Source organism: Dipodomys merriami, unplaced genomic scaffold (assembly GCF_024711535.1).
Source record: "Dipodomys merriami isolate MVZ:Mamm:240054 unplaced genomic scaffold, mDipMer1.0.p SCAF_17, whole genome shotgun sequence".
In the NCBI taxonomy this organism is placed as follows: domain Eukaryota; kingdom Metazoa; phylum Chordata; class Mammalia; order Rodentia; family Heteromyidae; genus Dipodomys; species Dipodomys merriami.
In genome coordinates this window covers 36138138-36150274 of record NW_027203048.1, presented here as the reverse complement: position 1 = coordinate 36150274, position 12137 = coordinate 36138138, and the positions used below count along the sequence as shown (strand labels likewise).

The following is a 12137-nucleotide window of genomic DNA, read 5'->3' as shown; positions in this document are numbered from 1 at the left end:
ATGAACTACTACTTTTTTTTTGTTGTTGTTGGTCATGGGGCCTGAACTCTGGGCCTGGGCGCTGTCCCTCAGCTTTTCAGCTCAAGGCTAGCGCTCTACCACTTGAACCACAGTACCACTTCCTCTCCCTTGTATGAAAAGGCACAGTTGTCAGCTGGAGGTGGGGAAAGGTGGAGTAGTAGAACTGTGATAGGTTTCAATATGATGTTTGGGAGAGAGAACAAATCACAAGGTCTACCCAACAGAACAAGGACCCAGAGAGCCCCATGACAGCCCCTGCAGAACTTCCTGCTTCCAACAGTCATTCAGCTCAAACCCATGTCAGAATATTGATGAGCTTGTCTCTTTTATTCTTGGCTTGATGATAAAACAAAGGTCTTTAAGTAGATACAGAAATAGTTCCCTGAATATACTAAACGGATCTACTTCTTTTGCTCATGAGAGGAGAACCAGAGCTGAAAGTTGGAGAAAAAAAGCCCAGGGAGGGGGGGATGCAGGTGGGAGAGGAAACACTCAAATGAGCAATCTCAGTCCTTATCTTCACGTTGAAAATGAGACTCAAATGTAAGTCTCATGTATTTCCAAGAGGACAAAAGGGTATTTCCGGAGGATGTGTAATTGCTGTGTGGCTTTAGGGAGACACTTGCCTTCTCTAGGTTGAGCTCAGCCCATTGTTCACAAGGGGCATGGCTGGTATTTATAGACTATGTGTGACAGTCCCCAGTGAAAGGCAACTTCACTTCTCACCTCAGAATAGCAAGAGTTGTTTCTCATATCTAGGTTGCTGGGACATATTCCTAGGAACCTAATATTCAGCAGCTCTGTGACGTTGGATGGACAGTTTTTCTTAAATGAATTGATGAGGGTTTGCTACTGGATCTAGGTTCATTTTTTTTTCATAGTCAGGTTCTAAAAGATGAGTGATCTGCCCTAATATACAATCATGTTTGTTGGTTTGTATTTTCATTAGCTTAAAGGCACCGAGGGCTTTTCTGGGACTAGAGCCTAGAAATAGATGGCCAAGCTGGCAGCACAGAATGTCCAAGGAGGCATAGCTGTGCTAGGGTTCAAGGCCCACAGCGGCAGCTCGGAGAGTGTCTATACCATTCTTCTTTCACCTTGCATACACCTATGACACAGTAAATTCAGGGCTTGTGTGAATGCATAGAGGAGGCTCTAGAACTTCTAACCATGCTCCCCCCTCCCCCATCATTGCATATCCAAAACCAGCTTTTGCCAGCCTGGAGTCCTGTTGGTTTGCCAAGACCTCAAGAAGGAAAGACCTGGCATAGGGAACTTGGCTTTGGTGTGGTGACTCTATTTCAGAGCTCTGGCCACAAGCACTAGTTTGTTTTGCTGGGGTTGTGCCTTATTGTTGGTAGTGGTGGAATAGGCTTTTTGAGGTGGGTGAGTGGAAGGGTCTTGAACTAAGGACCTAGGTGTTGTCCCTTAGCATTTTCATTCAGGGCTGGCATTCTACCACTTGAGCCATAGCTCACTTCTGGTTTCTCTAGTAGTTAATTGGAGATGAATCTCATGAATCCTGCCCTGACTGGCTTTGAACTATGATCCTCAGATCTCAACTGAGTAGCTAGGATTATAGGTGTGAATATTTGCACCTGGCTTAGACCCCATTCTGAACCAATGCCATAGAGGATTTCTTTGGGGATTGACCTTGATTAAATTGTGAAGTTTATACACATGTGGTTGTAGACATATCACTCCTTCCCCTAGCACATCATCTTACACTAAAGCTACTACCAAGTAAGGATTTGCTAATTTTAAGGCTTTAGGTTGATCTGGTGATGAGGACACGAGACCTCAGGCCTAGGTACATGTTTTGCTTGGTTTGTTTTATCTCTCCTTCCTCTCTTCCCTTTATTCTGTCCCTCCAAGGCTTTCTTCCCTTAAGAAAGAAATTTGTGTGAGACATACTGGCAGAAGATACTTGACCTTAACCTTATCAGGTGCAGCTCTGACCACTGCAGAGAAAAAAAAAAGAGGAAAGTAATATTTTAAAAGGATGTAGGAGGACAGTTTCTGTTCCACAATCACTGTTGCTTCAATAAAAGCAGCCTGGTTTATCTGTAAAACTAACTTCCCTTTCTGATGAATGTGCTCATTTCTCATAGCAAAGTACCCTTGGCTGTTTTTGTTTTGTTTATTTTTAGTGGAGGGGGGAGGGGAGTGGAAGTGAGAACAGGTTGATGGTAGGAAAGAGTACAGGAAAAAGGAGAAGAGGGGAGAGTGAAAAGGCAGAGGGAGGAGAGAGCATAAGAATATGAGCTATTTTCAGCCGAACGTGAGGGCTGACTTCATCAGGCTTCATGGCTGTGGGGAAACAGACTGTGGGACCTTCTTGTAACTTCCTGTGAAACGGCCGTGGCAACTGAGTTCTCTGACACTGTCAGAGTCTGGACAACCCTGCCAGCTCCTGGAAGGGCGACCCAACAACTGTCACAGGCGAAGCATCAAAAGCATGAGCTGTCGATAGTGACCTGCATTTGCAGAAAATCTGAGGGCTTCCTAATTAACGAAGGAGCTCTAAATGAGAGTAACTCGGCTCGACAAGCCCCCTCACACACGGTAAGTGTCAGGATGCAGATAATCATTACATCTAACAAGCTTCTGATTTTCAGCAGAAGCTACCAGACCAACTCACTTATAATGCAGTTCAGTGGCAAGGGGGATGGGAGGGGGGAGAACAGAACCAACCAAGACAGAAAAAGAAGGAAGGGGAAAAGAAAGAACAAAAAGAAAAGAAATAGGCAGGAAGCAAGAAAAGCAATTGTACTCTAATGCTTGAGGTGAATGTTGAGAGCCCTTCCCTGAATTCTTTCCTTTGTTGCCAGCCGAAGCATTCTGATACCTCTTCTGTTTTAGATTTTTTTTTTTACTGTAATCTACATCGTCTAATATACCAGCTCATTCATGTGATGTTTCCTGGAGACGAGCATCCTCTGTGAGTTATTTCTGACCACTGTAACATTCCACAAGGTCTGAATGGTTGAGCATAGTGTGCCAACTTAAATATTACAATCAGAACACATGAGACAGACAACAATTGATTTTGGTTTTACTTAGAGTGGAGAACTAGACTGGGTCTAAAATGAAGAGATGCTGTACCTCAGGACTTGGCTGAAAGCATTCGGGACTTGCCTGGATTCAAGCTTTGTCACCCTGGTTGAGGCTGTTTTACCAAGCAGGGGTATTTGAGTCCTGGTTTAATTAAGGCATGATTTAACTAGTTTCTGAAAGCCTGAATGGAACTGATCAATTGTGTGTCATCTTTTTCTGGGCATTGTCCCCCCATCAATAGAGACCATTTCTCTGCTATAGGTTATACATTAGGGGGTAAAAAGCTGAGAGCCCTGATTATTGGCCAGCATTGGCAGGGAGTGTAGCATTAAGGAGCAATCTTCTGGTGTTGCTTCTTTCTGTACACCCCACTCTGTTCTTATAATTATTCATGGAAAATAAAATAATATAAATCACACTGCCTGATTCTTCTCAAGCATCTCACAAAGTAATCATAGCTGAAGTGCAGGTTTCTTTTTTTTTTTTTGCAGTGCCTTTATCAGTAAATCAGATTTCAAGCATTTATCAGCAAAAGTTAGATTTAAGCATCATTCCTGTAAGGTTTGAAAGAAAGAAGATTTGTTTTGGTGGGGACTCTGCCAATCAATGATCTTCCAGCTTGACTCTGCTATCAATTATTGCTGCAATTATTTGTCTAGTTGGATATTTAAAATGTCATCAGAAAGAGATGATTACATATTCCAGAAAGCTAGGCACTGTATAATCAGATGAACTGAATCCAGTTAAATGTAGTGTGGGACCAACCTGTCCTTCAAAGTAGAATTCTTGAGCTACCACAGAAGCAGCAGCCTTCTGCCCTGCTTTCAGGAAGCTGATCTTAACCTTGGGATGGAGTGTGCTGTTGGGGTCGGGCAGTACTCAATTATGGGAACTTTCCAAGTCTGAAAATGGAATTGCTCCTTCAGAGACATGAGAAGTGCATTTTGGTTATCTCGTTCAATTCATCTGCAAATCTATAAATAAGCTGTCCCTCTATTCTTCTTGCTTCCTGTGGATTTAAATGCCAAACCTTGATTTGTGGCAAACTTGTCACATGCCCCTTTCCCACTCTATGCCTGGTGCCCAGGAACTAAGCAGTGGCGTGGAAATTACAACTGTTTGGAAGCCAAGAAAAAGCTCCATTTCTCACTTTTCTCCAGTTCCGGATATTCTCGGCCCTGCTCCATCTCTCAGCCTCCTCCCCACACACCTCCTCCACTGCACACCCTCCTTCTGTCCGCTCCATGAACAGGAAACAAAAATGCAGTTCCAACTTTTTATTTTTATTTTTTTTAATGGAGGAAGAGAAACCACAACCAGAACAAACAACAACAAAATCTCCAAACGACTCAGAACATGGCCCTAATTGGACTGAGCATGTGAAAATCCCCCTTTACTAAGTCTGTCTCTTTCTGTGAGTCCCAAGTGTCCCTGAAGCTGGATGTCAGATCCAGAGGTGACAACCATGCCCTCAGCTGAAGATCATCAGTTCACCCCCATCTTTCTGATCAAGGTTAGATAGAACTGACCAGATGTTGCCGGAAAGGTCTCTAGATCCCAGTGTTTCCCCTCAAGAATCTTCTGTGGGAGCTGTCTGTCTGTGGCATTTCTCAGTTCGTTATCCACAGAGCTCACTCTTATCACACCAGGGCACGCTGGTGGTCCCAAGTTTCCCCCCACTATTTTACAAAATGTATTAGGAGTCTATTAATCTCATCTCGGGGGAGGAAGAGAAGAAGAGGAAGGCTTTGAACATACTTGAGACCTGGGTTGTGTGTGTCAAAGAATATGGCAGAGAGAAAAATAAGAAGGGTCGAGTGCCAAAAAGAAATGACTTGACAAACCATGAGCCATCAAAATGGAGAAAACACATTTGTGAGAGACCAGTAAGGGTCAGGCTTGCCACCTGTCTCGTTTCCTGTTTTACTAGCTGTGTTTTGAGACATCCTCCCTTCCCCAGCTTATGGCTTGGGTGGCCTCAGTTGCAGCCCCAGGGACCACAGGGCCAGCTTGATCTCATACCCTATTTGGGGCAGAAATTACTTTGACCCTTGAAAGTATGTTTATATGGTTGTGGTGAGTGAGATATAGTGTGTAGAAACTACAAGACAGAGGTGTGAAAGGCTCGGCTTAGCTCTTAGGAGACAGAGGTAAGGCATTAGATTCTGAATGTTTTTACTTTTTCTGGGATTCTTGTTCTGCTTTGGCTCTTACAAAAGTGGATGCACATGTTTTTCTATTCATATGTTCTAGCATGTCCAGAGCAGAGGTGTGGCTGGCGTGGCATAGGTGTGGGCCTGGGGAGAAAGGAATCTTGCCAAAGGGGTCTCCCATAACAGAGCAGTGTTTTCCATTCCAGGCCCCTTGGCAGTCATTTAACTGGGCAGCCCCGACCTCCCAGCGCATACCCTGGCTTTGTGTGTTTTCTTTCCGAGGCTGGCTGTACTTTGTCACCACCAGGCTGTGCCAGGATCTGGAGCAACTTGAGTGACAAGGTGTAGGCTTCTGCAGTTGTTCTACCTGCATCTGAGGCAGGGTGAGGGCATCCAGCCAGCCTTTAATGCACTTTCCACGGTCAGCTTTCTGCCCTTATTTTAAAAAAAGTTCCTTTAGTGGAGTGAACTCCTTTAGTGGAGTGAAACTATTTAGTCCTATTTAGTCCAAACAGGACTGTTTGATTGTGTATGGTTTAGACTGTGCATGGTTTCAACTTTGGGGGCAAAAAGGTGGGGGTGCAGATGGGAGATGAGAATAGAAAAAAAAAGACATATGGAGGATTGCTTTAAAAAATGAGAGGGGGAGAGGAAAGTGACCCAGACTAGTAACTGGGAGGAATCTATCAAAGACTTAAGGAAATTTGACATCGATTGGGCTCTTCTGTGTAATTATACAGCATTTGAAAAGTGAATTATTAACCTGATTGTCCATAACAACCACTGAGTAAATATACAATTACAGATTGCCAAAATCGTACAGTGAACTGATGGGGCAGCAGCCATTTCCAAGGGGCTGTAATCATTTCCTGGTTCAAGGCTGACCTGGAGGCTCCTTGGTGAGTGAATCATTGACTAGGGAGACCTCTCTGCCTTCAGGGAAGAAAGGTTTCCCCTCCGTCAACTGCTTATTCTGTGTCTGGGTCAGTCTAGCTGCTGGTTTAGAATACCTTGCCAACAGGAAGAGAAGTCCATAGCATAGTGCTGGATTTCTAAGTGTTTACCTCTGGCCATCAGAGGTAGACAGTATAGTTGTGGTTATCAGAAGTCTTGAACTTTTGCTTGGGAACCAATAGTAGACACTAGCTGATGACACCTTGATCTAAGAGACATGTGGGAGCAAGGGGTGGGGGGTCAGAACTAAAAAAAAGCAAATCCTTTACAGTTCCTTAAATTGTCTAACCATTGGCCTTCATTGTCTCCAGCTCCAGGACTCTGGGTAGGCTCCCACTCTGGGTTTGGAGGTGGGGGCAGGAGTGGGAGTGGGGCCTCTCCTGGGGAAGTCCACACACAGCCTGTTCCACGCTGGAGGAGCCGCCAGAGTGAGCCAAGAGCCGCAGGCCATAAATGCAAAGTCTGATTTAACAAAAGCGGCTTTTGAGTGAGAAAGCTGAGTGGAGTTGTCCCAACCTGTCAACTTCACATTTCTTTCCTCCTCTCCATAAATCAAAAAACGGTTGGTGGAAGGGAAGGGATAGAAGCATTTCATTTTCAGATTTTTTTTTTGTAAGAAAATAAAATCAAATCAAAAGAACCTGTCCCACGCTGATACCTTACATGCCAGGTTTGAGCCTGAGGCAAATTTTTGTGGCCATGTAATAAGCCTTTTTAAAATGGTGACAGACCCTTGACTCTTTGCCTTGAATTACATTGATAAAAGACATTTTATTGCGTTAGAGCTGGGGCAGGAGTACAGGACGGTTCTTGCCTGGTCGGCCTCTTTGAAACCGCTGTCCACACTCCCCACTGGCTGACAGGGATTGAGCGCCATGGCGGCAGAGATCTGTGGACTGGTGACAGATCTAGGGGCTTTCTACCCAGCAGTTGAACGCTGAGGCTCTGGAAGCAAAAGGATTTCATCCCAAGGGGCTTGTTAAGGGAGAGTGGAGTCTTTGACATTCCTAGTAAACCTGAGAGATCTTGACATAGGTGGTCTCAAGTCAGACTCCCGGTTAGGACTACATGGGATTTGAGGGTTTCTGGAATGCTAGACCTCTCAGGCCATATTCCTCTACCAGACTCAGAGATGATTTTAAAAAAAGAAAAAGAAGAAGAAGACTCTTTGATGCTTGTTGAGTATGGCCCCATTGCCCCAAGAGGTCAGGTCTCCACCAAGGAAACCCAGAATGGACCTATCTCATGGATAGAAAAGAGTTGACCATGCTGCATCCCTGGCTTGAGAGTTTGGAGTCATCTGGGACCCTGGGATGCTACTTCCCATTGTACTGGCAGAGTTCATAAGTCCTAGAACAGTCATAGCACATGTGGATTGGGACTAAAAATGCTTGCAGATTGTATCTATGGACATGTCTTTCTTGTTCAAGGAACTCTGTCCAGATTGGTGGGTGATATAAATAAGGATTTGAAATTGGACAAAAAGCCAGGGAACTAAGCACAAAGCCAAGAAACTATGCCTGTCTGTTGTTCTGTTGAACTCTGTCACAGAGATTAGGGCTGCTGTGTGCCTGGGAGGCGAGAAGGTGCTCAGGGACTGGAGATGTAGCAGTTGCTGCCTATCCCTGTCAGAGGCCTGTTTCGGAAAGAAGGACTCTGTCAAGGGACAAGGTCTGGCCTCGAAGCATCAGAACCTCCTTGATTCAACCTCACCTCAGGCGAGAGGGCAGCCTAGTTTTGTTCCTGAAGAAATGTCAGAGCCTGACCTGCTAGACCTTTTTTTTTTGAGCTTTGAAGCCTTAAATTAGTTCTCATAATTCCCTAGTAGTTCTGTGTTAACCATAGAACATAATAGGTTTTTAATTCTGGAGAATGGCCAGTTCTAATTCTAAGAATCCCTTGGCCAAGAAGGTCACTGAGTAGTAAAACCATTGTCCGTGTTTCCCCATTTTCTCTGAACTACACACACACACACACACACACACACACACACACACACACACACACACACACACACACACACACACACACACACACACACACACACACACACACACACACCCCACATTATAGTCCCAGAAGATCAAGTGATTGCCTCTAATTGGCCATGATAGCAGTCTTCTCTGGCCCTTCTTGGGAGCTAAGGTGATGAGGAGTGAAAGAGGTCTCTGAGTAGTTAGGTTGAGTTCTGCCATCCAGCCTTGCTCTTACCACTTGCAGGACAATTCTAAGGACTACCATCTCCTCCCTGGCAAGGGGAAAGGATATAAAGCCTCCCATAAAGGCCAGGAGATGGGCTTTGAGAAGGGCAAGCCTTGGGAGCAGGATTCTGTGGACCTGTTGGCAGTGGAAGAGACCTGCTTGAGACTTCTTAGGGCTGCTCATTCTTCTGGCCCTCATTATCCATTGAAGGACTGCCCAGATTGTGAATGGAAACTCCTCAGCTACATGGGCTATCTGCCCCTGTTTTTATCGCCTATCCATATTTCCCTCAGCTTCAGTAAGCGTCCAAAATCGTAAGGGTCATCCTTCTTGTAAGTTTAGTTTTTCTTTTAGCTTATTTCATATTGTTCAAAATGGTGATACAGAAGTGTGAATAGCATTTGTTATGAGTTAATACAGATAAAAAGGCTAGGGTTGGCTGCTTCAAAGTAATTTGGGAGTTGTGTGTTCTGCTGGCTTTGATTGACAAACTCTTCATTGCCCTGGCAGGTGTTATCAGAACATAACGTTTGTTAAGCAAATGGTCATTCATTCTTCATGGATTCATCTTCACAGCCCATACTTCTCTTCCTCCCCTCTTCCTCAGTTGAAAGTGTACATTCCACCTTCTTTTGGCATCTACTACTTACCTGGGCGATTTCCTATTCCCCCCTTTTTAATTTCTTGGGGAGAGTGTCTTCGAACTTGTTTGCGTGAGACGGGATGATGTGGGTGTCCTAAACATGTTCAAGGCAACTTCTTTTACTATTCACCTCTTTTTGTACTCACAGAGACACTGCCTTCAGTTGTACCCCACTTTCAGAAAACCCAATAAACACCAAAACTTCATCAATAGACACTGATAAATTAGAGGGTGCTTTTTCACATTACAGAAAGATTGTTAACTTTTCAAAAGGTTTCACCACAGGGTTCCTTTAATAGTGAGTTCCCCCACTGAATTTAAAGTGTTTGTTTACAGATCATTAACTGCTTGACAGTGAGGATGTTGGGGGAGGGGAGGGACAGACTTAAAAGGTAACATGTTAGAAGCCTTGCCAATTTTCCGTGAGCCAGGGAGGATGACGAAACTTCTCTGAAGTTATGTCAGTTAGTAAATGTGTTTCAGTTAACAGAAATTTGTTTTACACCACGGGCTTTTCAGGAACGCTCCAAGCTGATTGAAGGCAGGGACTACAGTTTCTTGGGGTTTGCCACCTAGGTTAGAAGATGTAGCTGGGGAGAAAACTCGGGTTTCTTAGAGTCTTGTATGTGCTTTCGTGGGCAGTGGTGCCAGTCTCTGACAGAAGGCTGAGCTTTGCCACTGGCCTTCTGGCAAGAGCTGCAAAGACCTTTTCCCTTGACATTTAGCCTGGGTGTGTGGGAAGTTTCTTCCTGGTTCTCTGACCTTCAGTCTCATTGGCTTAGGACTTACCTGATTTCCTTCTTGAAACTCAGGCAGGTGAACTTTATAGATCTAGGCCCTAAGAAGTTGAAATCCACCATCAGGCTCATTGTCACAGTCTATAGTTAGTACAGCTATCAATCCTGGCCTGGCATCCCTTGTAATCTGCCCATCCCCAACAACTTCTAGCATGGGCCAAGGAGATTTGGCCTGGCCTAGGAACTGGGGAGAGGTCACCCACTTGATCCAGCTTTCTCTTTTAAAGTAGAACAGACTTAAGGCCAGAAAGGGCATGAGATTTACTCACACTGAGACTAGCTGGTCTGGCAGAGCTGGTTAGGACTGAAAACCCAAAGTTCTTGTCTTTGCTTCAGGAAGGAAAGAATCTGAGGAGGGGGAGTGATGAGATTTATTGCATGGGCAATGGTATCATTAAAACTGGTTTCCAAGTTTCCTCAAACAAGATGAAAAATAGCTCCGAAATACACACACACACACACACACACACACACACACACACACACACACACACACACACACACTTCAAATAAAGGTTCAGAACTAAGTAAGGTTCCCCACTATTCCTACCACCTCCCTTGGCTTTGAAGAGAAGAAAGGGGGAAATTTGGAGGGAAGGTCAAGCTGATGATAGAAAAGACAAAGCAGTGTAGGAAAATCTCAACATTTCTCGCCCAGTCATTTGTTGAAAATGTTTTAGCAAGAACAAGCCCATCTTAAACTGGCAGTGATACATCTGAAATAGATTATTTAAGTCAGGGAGGCAGTATTGCAAAGAAGAACATGGCTATCAACACTTGTTTGTCTGACTCAGAGGAATAAAACAGTGGATTCTGCCTTAGCAGACCACCCACCACACAACAGGGGAAGGAAAATTCAAGGGGGGGGGGTGGGCAAAAAAAAACAGGACAGATGATTTTTGCAATAGTCCACATGGCTGTGTTGCTTATTTTAAGAAATGTGGTATTTGAAAATATGAACTTGTAAAAGCTAAAGACTTCATAAAAATCCCCAGAGGACTTACTTAGATGACCACAGTCACTGCTTTCAACTGGCTAGATGTCTGTACAATACTTGATTTGAATATAATTGCCTGTTGAGACCCCTTTACTCTGAACTCTGGGCTTTGCTTCTCTCTGAGAAGCATCCATACTGCTTTTTCTTTCTGTCTAGAAAGCTTTCCTCTTAGCTCTCCAAGTTTAGCTCATTAGTGACCTCCTTCCTGAGGTCTCTGTCCTCCCTTCAAAAGGTGAGCGTAGTCAATTCTGTATTCAGGATTCAACCAACCTTGAATTGAAAATATTTCTCAAATATTTCTGAAACATGTACAGACATTTTCTTGTCATTATTTCCTGAACAATACAATGGTTTACTTACTTAAATATTTGCCTTGCTTTATATACTGTGAGTCATGATGTAGAGATGATTCAAGAATATACTGCTGTGCATGAAGGAATTGAGCATCTGTAGACTTGGGTATCTGAGGGGGTCCTGAAACTCCCCACAGATATCAAGGACTCACTATAATTGTTTTCCTTTGGATTTCCACAGTGCCTTTCTTACAACACATTTTCTGTGCTGGAATAGGGTAATTTCTGTCCAGCCTTATCTGTCCAGCCTTATGCACAATGACTGGACCATTGTTTTGGATACTGTAGGTTTTCAGTAAATATTTGTTGAATGAATGCATGGAAGAAATTGAATGAAGGGAATTTGTCCTGGGAGAGAACACACACACACACACACACACACACACACACACACACACACACACACACACACACACACACACGCACACACACTTTTTTTAAAGACTTTTTTTAATTGTGAAAATACTGTACAGAGGGGTTACAATTCCATGGGCAAGATAATGAGTACATTTCTTATCAAGCATTGTAGCTTCCTCCTTTGTTTCCCCTTCCCATCCCTTCCCATCCTCCCCCACCTCCCCCCAATCCTCCCCCACCCCACACCAAAGTTCGTTTTCGACATAACGACTTATATATCTCATTGTTGCAATGGGTCCACCTGTATCCCTATTTAAATGATTTGTTTTTCCCCTTCCCCTCCACAAATTATACCGACATCAAATACAGTGAAAGCAGGGGTTATACTGTGGGGGAGGGACATACAAAGCAACAAAGAAATAATCTTATAAATGTGTTAGAAATAATCACATGAAAGAAAAAAATATTTGAATATATATCTTAGGGTTCATTTCCCTAACATCCCCTTAGCTGACCTTTTCTGCTTGACTCAGACATATACTAGTTATTGCAAATAAGGGAAACCATGGGACCTATGTTTCTTTGGGCCTGGCTTACTTCACT

General features: G+C 43.9%; 1 protein-coding gene across 7 annotated transcripts in view; it reads left to right on the top strand.

Moving 5' to 3' along the window:
* The window catches only part of Bcl11a (BCL11 transcription factor A), a 102607-nt gene that overhangs the window by 67699 nt on the left and 22771 nt on the right, over positions 1-12137 (top strand). The window contains exon 1 of one of the 7 annotated variants that reach the window (XM_070025690.1): positions 5747-6130. The exons of the other annotated variants lie outside the window; for them this stretch is intronic. The gene's annotated coding sequence lies outside the window, so the exon portion shown is untranslated. Of the gene's footprint in view, positions 1-5746; positions 6131-12137 lie in introns of those variants that run through there. 7 annotated transcript variants of the gene reach the window in all.